This window comes from Austrofundulus limnaeus, unplaced genomic scaffold (assembly GCF_001266775.1).
Source record: "Austrofundulus limnaeus strain Quisiro unplaced genomic scaffold, Austrofundulus_limnaeus-1.0 Scaffold158, whole genome shotgun sequence".
NCBI classification, from domain to species: domain Eukaryota; kingdom Metazoa; phylum Chordata; class Actinopteri; order Cyprinodontiformes; family Rivulidae; genus Austrofundulus; species Austrofundulus limnaeus.
The window spans coordinates 293,653-309,741 of record NW_013952560.1 but is presented as its reverse complement, the minus strand read 5'-3'; the positions used below and the strand labels follow the sequence as shown (position 1 = coordinate 309,741).

At 39.7% G+C, this 16,089-nt stretch overlaps 1 protein-coding gene across 3 annotated transcripts in view; it reads right to left on the bottom strand.

Moving 5' to 3' along the window:
* Nucleotides 1–16,089, bottom strand: part of foxp2 (forkhead box P2) — a 120,046-nt gene that overhangs the window by 96,131 nt on the left and 7,826 nt on the right. For 2 of the 3 annotated variants that reach the window (XM_014016944.1, XM_014016941.1), the window contains exons 2-3: nt 11,690–11,751; nt 11,059–11,124 (exon numbers count right to left, since the gene is read on the bottom strand). The gene's annotated coding sequence lies outside the window, so the exon portion shown is untranslated. Of the gene's footprint in view, nt 1–11,058; nt 11,125–11,689; nt 11,752–16,089 lie in introns of those variants that run through there. The other variant, XM_014016948.1, reaches the window with a different exon arrangement.

Sequence of the window (16,089 nt, the reverse complement as noted above, 5' to 3'; positions counted from 1 at the left end):
GTTCGATACAAGTGTGTATTGAACCTAAAGCACTGTATTGAACGCTTTGATACGGGTACATGTATTGTTGCACCCCTAATTTTTAGGAGGTAGTCTGCTCAGAGACACTGTCTGCCATGAAAATATTTAATATAAAACACCACTACAACACATTGCACAAAACTAAATATGAGAAGTTTACTGAAGTCGCAAGAACTTTAACAACAGTGACTCTACCTGAACCACAACTATGGCGTCTTATGTACTTCAGATTGCTAAAGTGTTTATTTTTTGTTTGCTTCAAATATTTTGTTTTCATATTTATTACACGAGTACAACTGTTACAGACACAATTATTTCTAAAATGCCTTTTTTTTTTAAATTTGGGTTAGTGTTCAGCACTATGTGGCCCTCTGGTAGTGTTAACAAAAATATTGTGGCCCTTTCTATCATTTAAGTTGCTCATTCCTGACCAAACTCAATACATACATTTTAGTGCAAATTTAGTAACATCTAATCCCTTCACGTAGACAATAACAATAAATTGCTATTATTGAATTCATTTTTTACATATATTACAAGGTGTAAAGTAAGCATGGGTAAAGTTAGGTAAAGTTTCTGAGATTTTTAGAAGTATGCCCTTTTTTTCTGAGAGCTAACAATACCTCTCCACAGCGTAGAGAGATGTGTGTCCAGCTCCTGGCTTCATATTGAATGATGGCTGGTAAACATTGTCACTTCAAAAAGAGACAGGATTAAAACCTGCTTTGGCCATTAAGGGGGACGGTACGCGAAAAGAGAACAGGAACAATAGACAAATGGGGGACGATATCACAAGGGTCCAATGTCTGCTGTGATGAATATGTGGGAGATTATAACCAATTCCACCATTTTCATAATGCAAAAGTCTTTTTTTTTCTGCTTTGCCACCYGCAGACCATTCACTAAATAAATGAGAAAACTATCACCCGCGTAGAAATATATAACAAAAGGCAGACGGGAAGGAGAGGGAGCTTTGAATGACTCCCTGTGACTTTGACAATACAGCTGCTGTCCGGACACATTCGGAGGCAGTGGAGTGAGTAAGACCTGGTAGAGTATTTATCATTGGGCACAATGCGAATGTATTACCATGTCAGCTATACCACTTTACAGCACAGAATGGAACTTCAGTGAATACAAGAGAGTTTTACATAAAACCAGGTGGAAATATGAGGGCAGAGTTCTTTTGATGTGCCTTATAAATTGGAGGATGCTGGTTTTAAACYGTGCAGCCACAAAGAGAACGGCTATTACATTTAACCAGGAAGTTAATAGTTTCGACTAAGGAGTTTCAAAAACTTCTTAAAAGACCAGCAAAGAGAAAGTGGACAAAAGACGCTGTCGACTACTGATTTAAGGAGTATGTCATTTGGTTAGGTATGCCTTGCTGGAAATTAAGCAAAAAGATGCTTTGTGTTATGACTTAATTAAAGGGATCCACGGTTAGTTGTAACATTAAACTTTATTTGATAAACATTTATTTTAACTGTAAAATAAAGACTGTAAAAATACTGTAGGCCGTTTCGTTTTGTTTATTTTTTTAAATATATTTTAACACGGAGGGAGCCATTTTATTTACATGCAAAGCATTCTGGGTAAATGATGACATCAACTAGGTCATCGGTGCGAGGCTGCTAGCGAGCTATATCCACCCTGAAGGTTAATCTTGGACAATATCTGATAATCGACTCTTTTAAATGAAACCAGAGAGCGTTGACAGAGAGGAGAAGGTAGAAATGACTCAGCCTGGAACTGAAAATATGGATGGAGGACAACAGAGCTGCTTCATGGAAGAAGAACCCCAGCTTAGCCTGTTAGCCTTATATATTGCCTTATATGTATTAGATCGGTGCTAGCACGACAAACAAGCTAAACTGAGGTCCTCCATCCATATTTTCAGTTGCAGGCTGAGTAATTTTTGCGTTCCCCTCTCTGTCATGTGGATGGAGGACCTCAGTGATGAGAGGAGAATGTGTAGAGCTGAGCTAATACATATATATGGTGATAGTGTCAGGGCTAACGCTAAAGCTAACAGGCTAAGCTGAGGTTCTTCTTCCGTAAAGCAGCTCTCTTGTCCTCCATCCATTTTTTCAGTTCCAGGCTGAGTCATTTCTACCTTCTCCTCTCTGTCAACGCTCTCTGGTTTCATTTAAAAGAGCCAATCGTCAGATATTGTCCAAGATTAACCTTCAGGGTGGATATAGCTCGCTAGCAGCTTCACACCGATGACCTAGTTGATGTCATCATTTACGCAGAATGCTTAGCATGTAAATAAAATGGCCCCATCCGTGTAATATATTTTTAAACTTTTAGTTTAAAAATTATAAAAACTGAACAGCCTTCTGTATTTTTACAGTCTTTATTTTACAGTTAAAGTATATGTTTATCATATAAAGTCTAATGTTACAACCAATCGGGGATCCCTTTAAGTGTTACAACTAATTTTAAACAGTTTTTCTATGTAAAAAACATATTTGAGTTACTCAGGTAACTTTAGAATATTTAAATCCAGTGTCCCATTTTGTTTTTCTGCAATCAGAGCAAATATATTAACCAATACTGAGAATACGGAGCCTGTTCCAAACATTTGTTTCAAAACAGAAACGGCTTCTCTGGTAGACAAGSCATGACTGACTGGGTTATCCGCTGGATAAAAACCAAGCAACAAAGTCAATTTTATTGAGCATAAAAGTTTACTCCYCTTGGCTACTGTACACAATTGAATCATGGCTCAGAGCAACAGGTAGGAGAGGGGGAGTAATGCTCTGCGTTAGGGTGGGAATAAATCTGCCATTTGGAGAAAAGCCAAACCAGTGTTTCCTCTAGGATGGGCATTGTAGGCAGACTAGCAAAACTTGCATCAACACAACATAAAGAGCAACAATGAGCCCAACAGACAATCTTAAAACGGCAATCTAATATTGTCCCATTGTCCTMCCATAGGCACGATTTACCACAAGCAGCCTCCATAAACAGTACCCTTACTGCATATTCTGAGTCCACCTGTTACTTTTCTAGAGAGCTCTTCAAAAAACATTAAACTTGTGAAATTCCTGAGCCATATAGAGTCTCACACCTCAGCATCACTGCCATCTTTTCAGCCTTTCAGTTGCACGTGTTTCTTCATGTGTGTGTGTGTGTCGTCTGCTAGATCAGCGCGGCCTAYTCCCGAGATTTCTCCCGTGGTAGTTTATTTACTTTATCCACAATATAATGCTTCAGTGAGCATTAGCAACTTTGAGACACAAGTTTCAATCAGTCATAGAGCGGCGCCGCGTGCAACCCCGTGCGTGTGCCCAGCCAGGTGAGGAGAAAATATGAAAACCAACGCCAAAGAGACGGCGAGGCTATAAACCGAAAGGCTGACAAAGAGGTCCCAAAATAATACAAAATAAAAACGGACAGCTGACGGGGGGGATGGCAAGAAAAGAATAATAGAAAAGGAGAAGCGGGGAGAAGAAAGCCAGGAAAATAAACTGTACAGGACAGCAGGGAGAGGAACGGAGGGAAGAGGTGCTGGATGATTTAAAAAGTAAAAGAAACTGTGAAACAGGTAGAAAGAGCATGACGGACAAAGGGAATGATGGAAGAAGACAAAAACAAAGTGAAAGAGAAAGCATGGGAGGAAGGCAGAGAAGAAGAAAAAGGCAGCGAGACAAGATGTTCTCCCAGGGTAGCGTGGAGCAGGTCTTGTCCAATAAACACAGGTGAGCAGCTTGACAGGCATGGACCACCAGGCTGACTGACAGCAGAAAGCTCTCACTGACCGCCAGCTTTATGTTACATGACACCAGGAGTGCAACTCAACTGACAAAGAGAAGCTGCCTGCGTCTCCCAGACTGTGGGAGGGAGCGGGTGAATGGCAACCTCCACACATCGTGCACGGCTGTTTAAAACGGGTTCCACGCGCCGTGGCCACAACGCTGCAAACACAGTCACACACCCTCACACGCTCAGACAGGAGGAGAGTAAAACCGCTTTCCTTCACAGGTGAGCAGGAGAAGGAAACACCCTGGTGCCTCAGTTAGTTAGTGCGAGAAAGTGAGGTGGTGTAGGGGGGGGCTGTGTGCCGACTGAATCTTTTCCACATGACGGGCCTCGGGCTGTTTTTGTCAACTGCACTCTTGAGCAGCAAGGAGTCAGGTAGTGTGACCACATGATTGCCCAAGAGGCACCGTGGTGAGAGCGCGGGTGGTGGGGGTGAAGGGCAAAGAGAAAGAAGGGGGGTGGGTTGAGGGACAGGACCGAAGCAACACGCATGATGAGGTGTAATCACAAACCCCATTCAGGGTGCAGTGGAGTTTGTCAACATACACACATTCACATTCCACTGTCTGTCAGCTCTATGACCCAAATCGAGCATGCTGGGTGAGTGTGTGTGTGCGTTTTCTCTCCACACACATCTCTGCCCATTTCACCTCCAACCGTGAAGTAATAGTTGCACTGTCTAGGCTTGCGGTTTGTGGTGGGGAAGTTGGGTTGTAGGATCTCGCTGCCATCCGTATCCCTTTTCAAGCTGCGATCAAATGTTCATTATGAACAAAAGGACTTGGCTTGTTGCCTCTGGAGTAAAAGCTTTTTTTTTGTAGTGGGTGTAAGCGCTTGGTTTGATTTGAGAAAGCAAAGACATAAAAAAAACACACAACAGGTTCTTTATAACACAGGAATCACACTGTTTTAAAAATAAAAAATAACATAAGTAGTTTTGACATGATTGTGTAATTAAAACTCAATGTGACACGTACATTTAAAAACCCAAGCACTAAATCCCATTAAATACATGACACGTAGCACAACATCCCATCTTTCACATAGACGGACAGGAAATGCCTTATCTATGCGTCACTGTCATAAATTCTGTTAAGGCTAATGAAGAAACAGAAACTCACTTATGTTGCTAAAACGAGTGATTTTAAAGGTAGTCATTGCAAAGTGAAAAAAGATAAATAGAAAATATTTATAACTTTTTCTCATATTGATGTGCCATTGAATATAAATCTTTAATTTCTGAATAAATGCCAACTAATAGGTGTGTTTTTTGACCCATGGAAACAGATGAAGTTACTAAAGATGGGAGAGCCGTTATAATGTACTGATGTGTATTCATGCAAAGATTTGTTGAGTAAAATATGAAGATTTGGCCTTTAAAATAATCTAAATGGAAACAGACTTGAAAACAGGAAGTATTCCAACCATTATGCAACAAAATACCATATTTTCTGGAATATAAGTCACACTTTCTTTCCTCAGATTTGTATTGGAGCAAATAATCAGGTTTTTTTCCTCTTCATGACACATATTTTGACTGATGCGTTTAGTTCATACAGACTGACATGAACCAAGGAATAAACATTACCGTCTGCAGCCGTGGGAGGGCGATCTAGGTTTGTCACAACTATGGTTTATGTTGTTAAAATGAACATCGGAAACTTGCAAAAGGCAGGCACAAAGCAGATGTTACTCTTACTGCACTGAACAAAGAAGAAAGCTGATCACGCGATGTAGAAATGAGATTGGTGAACTTACCAGCAATTTGCTTGTTGGAAGGCATTGGTCCCGGTTGGTTGTGTTTGAAGCGCCTCGCTGTAGGCGCCAGCGGGAATCAAATTTTTTTAAACCAAAATTTCTTATTTCTTTGAATTTGCAACACAACAACAGCTGTTTCCATCAGCATTTTTTAATGCGCATTTTGAAGTATCGCATCAGAAAAGGTGAATGGAAACGGCTAGGGGTGTCCCAATCCGATTTTGATATCGGATATCGGTCCGGTATCAGCCAAAAAATGAGTATCGGATTTTATCGGCCTGCATAAAAAATGTCTGATATAAGCCTCCGATATTAGCAGTCCGTTCCAGCAGTTCACTGCCTCCGCTCCAGTGTTTCTATCCAGCACCGCTTGGATCCAGCATGTGGCGCTCACGTGATCACAACAACATGCAGCGCTAACAAGTTAGCAAGAATGTCGGCAGAACTTTCTATTTTCATCAGAAACAGATTGAAGCGAAGTGCAAAGTTGTCACGCACAAGTTTTCCGAGGGAGCACAGAACCGTGAACRTTTTAAACCGGAGYGACAACTACTCTCCACCCTGGCAGCAGCTTTTGTTTTGGAATACGAGCGAAATGACGAGAGCAGAGATAAAAACTGCTCCCTGCAGGAGAGAGTGGCTAATCTCCACATGATGCTCAGACTGTAGAAGGTATTAATAATTAACTGACTGATTCTTACTATTTATTTTTGCTCTTGTTTGTAGAGCGATGTTTAATCTATTTACACACTTGTTTTAGTGAAGATTAAGTGCAATGAATTTGTTCATTCATCCCTAAGAAATGTGAAATGCTGCTAAGTTGCATACAGGTCCTACATTTGACACACTGATTGTACTGTTGTGCTGCTATTGTGCCACACCATCTACTGTGCTGAAATTTATCTTTTAAATTTTTTATTCTTTTTTTAGTGTGCTTATGTGTAAATATTTCCTTTTTTTCCTTTTTTATTGTTCTTACACTGTTTTCTTAGACCTTATAATGTTTTTTCTATCATTACTGTTCTGTCATCTATACTGTGACTAGGAGAGATGCCCACACAAGAATTCCAATGTGTATAAACTGCTAGTATATGCACAAATGGCAAATAAAGATCTATCTATCTATCAATGATCACGTTGTTTTGAGCACAGTCAGTAAAATTGTAGCTGTGGACTCTTAACTTTGAACAGACAGTAATGTGGGGTTTTGTTTTGTCCCCACCTTCAGTCATTCCCACCATAAAGCAGCACAAGGCTGACAGAAGGTAAAAAAAAAAAATAACAGGAGTGATTTTGAATTATTTTACACTTTAAAAGTACATTTTGTTTTTATTATGTTATTTTTTTCAGAGTATTGTAATTTATTCTATTTATTAAATTGTATAATGTTCTTCAGTTTAAAATGTATGTCATCGATTGGTTAAAAATAAATGGGTCAGTTTTTCTCATACCTACTCTTTTTCACTGTTTGACTTGATCAAGACTTTTCTAAGATTTTACATTACAAAATAGGTAAAAGTGTGTGACTTGTACTGTTTTGGTAACGGGTCAATATCGGTATCGTATTGGAAGTGAAGAAGTTGTATCGGGACATCCCTAGAAACGGCATGATTCGAAAAAACTTCCTCTAATTCACATAAAAGTTGATACGTTCGCTTGAGGTGGTTTTTGTTTTTGTTTTTTTCGAAAAAGACTTAATGTGCAAAAGGAAAGATGTCAGAACTAAGTTCTGACGTGGCGAACATTTACCTCACATGGTTGATCAGCTGTTCCCACTGTCTGAACAGTACCGGTACCAGAGCGACTRCACCGCGACTGCAGCTCCTCCCGCTGTCGGCGTCTTCTCAGTTACTCCCGTAACGTGAAGAGAATTGCATTTCTTTCTCTACGTCTCTACGTAAAATCGCCAAAACTAGTTGATATGACAGAATAAGTACAACTTTCCCGATAGTAGCAACACGTTCCTGATAACTTCTCTCCATTTTCCTGAGATGCGACTTTTACTTCCTGTTTACTACATGCATGTGTCGACGTCACTGATTCACTTCAAGCCAGTTGATGGAAACACGTCTGATTCTCATTTCTTTGTTTTTTCCTTTACGCAAATTTTTTAAAATTCGCTCAAAATTCGAATTAAAATTGGACGGAAACACGGCTAGTAATGAACTACACCAAACTTGAAGGAAAAAATACCGTAGACTCTACCGGACCATCCAACAGTATAAAGACGAGAGGGCAGGACGACAGACGACGGTAAGCTAATAATGGTAGCTAATGTTAGCTTGTTGGTACCGTAAATTATACTTTTTTGCATTTTGCTGTAGATGTTTATTTTAACTTGTGTAAAAAAATAAAAATTAAAAACTTTAGTCATTGCAAACAAGTTAAAGTCACTCTTCACCTGTAGCATCTATGTTAATAATTGGCATCACAGGCGCTATGTTCAATGTGTTATTGTGTTATTGCACATTATGTCCGTTAGGCACGACTTATACTCCAAAGCGACTTATAGTCCATAAAATATAGTTTCTGGAAAGGTTGCTTGTGTCATTTTTATAAAACTGCATTATTCGATATAATTCAGTTTACTTATGCATAAATAAACAAACACAAGTATTTAAGAAATGCCCAGTATACTTCAAATTCTACATTAACTTCTTGACAACCTAATATATGTCTATGTACTAACATTTGCAGACCCTGAAATAAACAGAATCCATCAGCAGGTTAGATTACTGTATTTTTAGTTTACATCGTGATGATGATACCCCTATAAAACACTGTACTGTGAAGGGCTAACATAAACTTTACACTATACGTGCAGCCTGAAAAATGAGGCTCCGTGACAATTTAGTGATAACACCCAAGTTCATCTGTCAAGACAATCAGCCTTTAGACCTTCTGGGGAAGAATGCAGGACTGTGTGTGCCCGATTCACTGGACACGATCACCTGCGAGTGAAGCCACTCGTAATTCTTCCCACCTGAAAGACGGGGTTCAACCTAAAGTCAGGCCTCTATGATGTCATCCCTGCCTCAGGTTGAGTTTCACAATAATCTCGGGCTCTTGGAGAAAAGCTATCCAGTCCAGCTTCCTCAGCCGGCATTTCTCCAATTAACTTGCAAGGAAAGAATAACACTTGAAACACTAGCTTTCTGCCCTTTTTTTAAAGAAATTAAGTGAGTGTATGCGGAGTGTTTGCAATCGCTCATTTCCACAGTATCGGTCATCTCCAGTTTGCGAAGCAATTTGAGGCCACCGCGGAGCAAGCAAACTATTGTCCTCCTTTTCCAATAATGTTTCTAAAACTACACACTGTTTCTTACAGTAAAATGAACATTTGGCACTTTAAGAACAACTAGATGAAAGATAAGAATGAAACAAAAAAACACAAGTCAGCCACTAGGATCAATAGTCCCAATGAGGGTTTTTATCTTCGCTTAAATAATGATGGCAATCCTCATTTTGAGTCTCTTTGCTTCTCTGCTTTTCACCTTTATTCTCTCAGCAACTGTGCACTCTGGACACTCTTCACAAAATGTATTTTCTTCAGTCCCATCCATCTATACTTGCTTGTTTTTCTACTATGAACCACAATCATTTTTCTAAGGTGAAATTAAAATGTCTGACAGTTGCAAAGAAAATATACGGCATGAGTGGAAAAAATGAAGGTATCTGAAATGTTTATACAGAGTTGGAAACCTGGGTTGAAATCAGTCTTGTTCTGGATTTTCATACCAGGTCTTAAACAAGACATTCTTATCAGCAAACGTCCAAAGAGGGAAAAAAAATACTTTGGGAATATAAATGCCAGGTGTGGAAATAATTTAAGTGCAATTCTGGAGTGAATTTAAAGTGAGTCCAGCTTTTTATCAGACAGATTAGTAAAGGGTTGTTGTCACTCGTCCAACCACTTCTGCTCCACTTTGCTCACAGTATGACACCATTAGACCACAAACTAAACTTTGTTAAATTGAAAAATGGAAACTTCCAAAACTTCCAACTACTCCCCTCCCCGTTGCATAAGCATGAAGACAAAACAGTGGACCATAGAGAGACGGGTGCATGAAGAACAGCAGTAGATCCCAGGGCAAGGGAGAAAAAGTAGAAGGGAAAGAAAGCAGGGAAAGTAAACCTTTGATGAGTAAGACTTTTTTGTTAAGCGTTGGAGCTTAACTTTAAAATATTCTGGGTGGCAGTGAATGGGGGATTGACCAAGGGCCCTGATCTCAGCCACACACTGGGGCACTGGGGTTAATAGTGGATAAAGATTAGGAAAAAAAGGGTTGCTTTCCTTGATTTCCATCCACCCCCACAGCCCTGTCTCCCATTTTCACCTTCTCCACCAATCCCAAATGAGCTACACAATGGAGGCTACCAATAGGGAATGATCCAAGTCCCTTTGATTTTTGCCTCTACCCCTTCACTTGCTCTAAGTGCCCAGGGTAAAGACCCGTGGAGGTTTGCCCACTCAGGGATGACTGTTAGCAGGCTCAGAGAAACCATTTGGGGATTGAAAATGGAATGACAAGAGTCTGATTTACAACAAGAAATTAAATTCAAACTGGAAATGTGAACAGAGGGCAGTTCAGTCCAAACTGCAGCTTTTTTATACATCTAATTGCTGTAGATTTTTTTTTCTTTTCTATATACAAGGCTAGAATGACTTGGCTGTGTTGGGGCAATTACACTTCTTTTACAATGATTAAAAAACAACTTCTTTGGGCCAGAAGATATGCAGTACGGGTTCATCTTTGAAGATTTAACCGAGTACTAGACAAATTAAGAACTAATATTTAAGTCTCTTTTAGGTGAAAAAGGACTATGCTTTTACTCTGAAAAGTCAAGACTGCTGGGGAGGTCAGCTAACTTATTCTGTATCTTTATTTCCTACATTTCCCAGTTTTGCATTCATCTTAAAAGATGCCATTTTATACATTTTCTGCTTCATGAATAATAATATTGTGTGCATTAATTATTTAATACCTTCATTGTTGGAAATATGCAATGATCACCATGGAGCAAAACTGTGGAACAAATTCCCAACAATGACCATTACTCTGTGCCTTTTTGGTTCATATATTTAATTATTTCTCACCATTTTGTGGCTATAAGACTTGTAAACTCGTGCATACGTACTAATACTTGTGTAAGAGATTCACTGACCAGAATAACTACAATTAGTCACAGTGAACCAAGACTCATAAACACCCATGAAATGACAAACACCAACTCAGCTGAACTGAGTAAAAATAAAAACTGATGATAATAATTGTATACATTTAAATACCTATTTGCCTGTTCATAATATTCAGCTACACTTTAACTTTAACTTAATTGTGATGGTTTTAAATTCTGTGAAAAGTTGTCTACCACAGCTTTTAATAATCTAAACATTTTTTCCCCTATTTAAAATATCTATATATATATGGTTATGACTGATGTGAACACATTAATCCATGATCATAACATCAGGTTTGCAAGGAGAACACTGAAAACTGATTCACTTACCACTTTGCGCCTCACGCTGAGTGTCGTCTTCTTTTTTCTACGGGCACAGAGTGGGCATATTTCATTCTAGAAGAGAATGAAAAGAACAGGAATAGGTCTAAAATATGAACAAAACACTGAAGAATAAAACCTGCACTGGTACTTTTTTCCCCTCTCTGCTGTATCTGTATTGTCAAGGATTAGGTTAGAGCTACTATAACCCCCTTTCATTTGAGTTGTGCACAAATCCTAATCAAGACATCAACAAGACAAACACAAAACCTCAAATCTGAGCGTGAGCACATTTGCCCACCAGGGTGCATATCATAACTTCTAAGTGAGAGTAGATTGAAAATCCTTGGGGTGTGAAGACCAAACAGGCACAACTGAGAGGCTGCCCAGTGGAGGGGGAACTCTATCAATGTGGACAAGATGAAGATTTGTTACATCGTCGGAGAAGCGAGAACCCCGTGACCCCCCAGCAGTCACCTAAACGTGTACAACCAAAACCCACGACAACTCCAACCTAAAACAAAGCAAGTTCTACTAGATTTAAGCAACGAAGGCGTTGAAAGACGTTCACTATGAATGGCAAACAYTTTAAGTTTGAGATTTGACAGATGGACAAGAAGGGACGGATTCAGATATTTACCCTGAGGGAGAAAACTTGCCGTTGTTGTTCGTCACAGGGTGGGGTCCAGCGATGTCAGCTCACTAAAAACAAACAAACAAAAAAAGAAGAGAGTTTAAAATTAGACCAAATTCAATTTTAATTTCTTCTTTTAGCACAGTCACTGCTGTAGCAAACAAGTGTGGGCTAGATGGTGCGTTGCATAATTATTTTCTAGGTGAAAGCAATAAATTTTGAAACAACAAAGTGCACCTGGATTTCGCTGGGAAGCTTGAGTTTGTGTGTGTGTGTGTTTAAGTGCATGCACCAACAGGCAATGTACAATATAAGCACAACACCAAACCCCCACCCCAGTCCACACACACACACACTGCTCCCTCTGAAGTTTAAAGGTGCCGTGCCTGCAAGGCTCAAGCTCTCAGTGCAAAGTAAATCACACTGTTAACCTGACATGATTGATTTTCTCATGTACTTCCATTCAGCTGCCTTCACTGACACACACGCGCTGCACAGCACGAATGATTTTCTTTCTCTGTATGTGTGTGCGTTAATCACAAGAGCACAACTGCGGCTACTGATGACTCTGGACATTTTCACGCACATGCATCAAATTTTAAAGAAAAATAACATTAATTGCTTAAGAGAATGATAGAATCAAAAGTTGTGCTGCTGGGGGTGCAAGGGGCACAAAGTAGGCTGGATGTTCTTTTCTTTTTCTTTTTTTTTTTTTAAAGACATGTGTGTGTGTTTCCCTTTTATTCTCCCAGAATTCCAATGACCCCTACAGGCAACCAGCGGCTGCTGAACACTGAGGAATGTGCTCTCTGAACTGTACAAAAAGCCCTCAGCTCAAAGGGAACAGCTGAAAACAAAACATGCCAACTGCTATAATTTTTCACTGTTGTGAGTTTGTGGAAAATGTTGCGCCGACTGCTCAGCAACATTTACTCCGAAACAAAAATCAAGAATGAGAGGCTTTAAGACGTGGCGGTGGATGGACACCAGTGGACTCCATCAAATGACAAATTGGTTATGAATTCAGCTCATCTATGTGGGGTGAAAAAAGATATTTTTTGGGTGAGTAATAAAAATGTCCTTTAGCACCTATGTAGACTTCAACCCCACTGGGTTGTGCAGATGTCATATTTTATTCAGYAGAAAAGCATTCTGAATGCTATTAGTCCGTATGACCTCCAATTTGTGGGGATTTACAAACACCACACATGTCTTTATGCCAAATATAAAATCATTGGCAAATTCTATCATCTTATAAATATGGCAAAATGCATTCAAGTATTCATGAAGGCCTAATAATGCTATAGGCTAATATTTACATAAAGAACCCGCTCGCTAAGTCAAGATAAACTATTTAAGACCTAGACCACAAATACCTCCACAGTGCAGAAAAAGGAGGGTCCTGCCATGAAAGAGGACATTATGCTAACAAGTCAGATTACTGTACACAATAACTTTATCTTAAAAGTAAATACCATCCTTGGTGGGGTGTTACGGAAAGTCACAAGCAATATTTCTGYGGGGACCAAATGCTCCTTATCAGCTTTAGTCGAGCAATTCAGGCCCGCCCGAAGAAAGATGAGTCTTCAAACTCATTCTATTCATGGTCAGACGTGTAATTACCCTCAGCTCACAGTCTAGACGTAACCGCTTTCACAGTATTTAAGACCCCCCCCCCCATGCAACGCACGGACGCTCTCTCCTACCACCAAGCCCTGCACGTTAAATCTGTGGGCAGATAAATTAGCGAAGAATGCAATAAAATAGACACAATGAGGGGAACTTTATCCTCCCCGCTGCTAAATGAGATTTCTTTGAAATGCAGATCAGTGGCTCTAGATTAGTGAATTTTAGCTGCTGTCAACATCATAACAAAATACAAATGCGATTGTTCRCTGCGGCCTTATCTCCTTGCTTCCATCTGCTGGCTGCTTATTTACTCCCACCCCACCTCGATTTACTATGCAGATCTAAATAAGTCGCATCAAAAGGAGGGCTTACTGCACAATGCCTTCTTAAGCTTCTACATCAAGGTATTTGAAAAACCGGTAGTCACATGAAAAGGCTGCCCATCAAAGGCACATCTCTAATGAACTCTCCCATATCAGAGGGGGCTTGTGGGGGCCTGGCTTTAATGCCTTCTGTGTGGTGAGAGAGAGACAGACCTACCAAGCCATGGCAGTGGAGGGAGGATGAGGAGGAGTGGGAGGAAGGCCTCGGTTATCAGATGGGATTAGCTCAGAACTGGAACTAGTCTTGGGTCTTCCATCCATCTAAATGTTAAATCTAGGCTGATGATGGCACTTAATGAAAAGTGGTACAAGAAACTTAGTACAAGGATGGTGTTTTGTGAGTATGCAGAATCTTTTTTTTTTTTTTTACTGTTTCACTTTCACATTGAAAACGACATTGAAGGAGATCCAAAACTGTATATTTGAAAATTAGTTCCAGAGTGATAAGGTCTAAGGGTGTATTAACACAAGGACAGTCTTTTGGTCCACTTGTTTGGTCCGGACAAAATAGCAGACTTTTTTTTTCCCCTTTGGTGCGGTTTGCATTCACGTCAAGCTTGTTGCAAGTGGACCATAATTTATAAATAAAGCCACGCAGTTGACAGTCATTGCTCCCATTGGACAAAAATGAAGGGGGCGGGACAGAGCACAGACCCGGAAATAAAGATAGTGTTAATACAACTGAGAATATCAAGAGCAGCTCATTCAGTGGTGGTTTTGCGATGATATAATTTTGGGACGGCAATGTATAATGTGCCACAACCCAAAGGAGACAAGATGCTCTGCATTCACTGACCCACAATGGCTCATTGTTTGTAGCGCAGTGTTAGCATTAGGGCTGCCACAAACGATTATTTTTATAATCGATTAATCACCGATTATTTTAGTCGACTAATCAGATCATATGTTAATTGAATATAAAACATACAGCTTATCGCGCCAGAATGCAGCTGCTATTATATAACCATGGTTAGATTTTAGCTATATGCTAACTAAAAATAATTGCTGTGGAAGGAAAAGTTCTGCCCTGCAGATATTGCACAGGTTTCTCTTTCATTTTCTTAAAATGATCCCACACTTTTGAGCTCCGTTGCCAGGTAGCCATGATACCAGAGCCTGTCTGTATAATGTCTTGTGACGTCCACGGCCTACCCCAGTTACCACTACTGTGCATGTGTGTCAAGGACAGAAAGGCAGATGTGGCAGTGGAAGGTGTCAAAGCAGTTTGGAGAGAAAAACAAAGTAAAGAACAAAAAAAAGAAAACTATTATTCGATTATTAAATTAGTCATGGATTATTTTAATAATCGATTAGTCGTCGATTAATCGATTAATCGTTGCAGCCCTAGTTAGCATTAGCAAAACTGAAGGGCTAATGTTGATTAGCAACGGTGGCTGGTGAAGTACAAAAAGGTGCATGTTTCCTGTAGTTTGTTTGGTTTGAGGCCAGTTTGTTTTCACCCCAGAAGTGAAACGCACCAGAGTTCGATTGGAAGCAAACCCAGCCCACCTCAAAAATGGGTCTTGGTCTGGTTGTTTGGTCCACACCAGGTTTGCATGAATGTATTAACACCTGCATAAAAGATCCGGAGCAAAGGGGGAAACAAATTCTGGTCCATTTAAAGCGGACCAAATGTGTCAGCTGTAAAAACACTCTTAAAAGTCCACCATCAAATTTTCATGTAGGCAGGCAAAACGCAACTTTTTGGAAACAATGGCGTAGCCCCACCTGCTGCCTAAACTACAACCCTGAACATGACAGGAAAATGACAGAATACATGTTTTGTTTGGATGATTTTCAATACAGAGCTCAGGATACACAGTGCGGCTCAATTCAGTTCAGTTTCGTTATTGAAACATATTACTTTGTACTTATTTCTCAATACCACTGACTCAATAAGACCAATAAAAAATTTAAAATTATATTATATATTTATAATTATAAAAACCAAAATGTGTCAAAACATCTGTTTTTAAAGGACAAAGGCACTTCCAGAAAACTGCTGGCAGAGGTGTGTAGTAACTAAGTACAATTTCTACTAATTTAAATTGTAAACTGAGTTGATTGATTGATTGATTGATTGATTGTCATTGTATGGAGCACAATGACATTATATTTAAGAACACCCATTCAAGAAGACACACACACACACACACACACACACACACACACACACCCCAAAAACATGGGGGAACAGGTGATCAGGTCACACGGCAACAAGCAGGGGTCGCGTTAACGTTAAAAGAAAAAAAAGAAATACAACAGAAGATTAGATGAGTGGGGGGAAAAGTTGAGTAAATGTAAAGCAGTTTACTTAGCTTGGTTTAGTGGAACCAGTTTGGTTAAGTAAATTCAACACTTCCATTCTTAGAGTGTGTGAAAAAGTACTTTTTC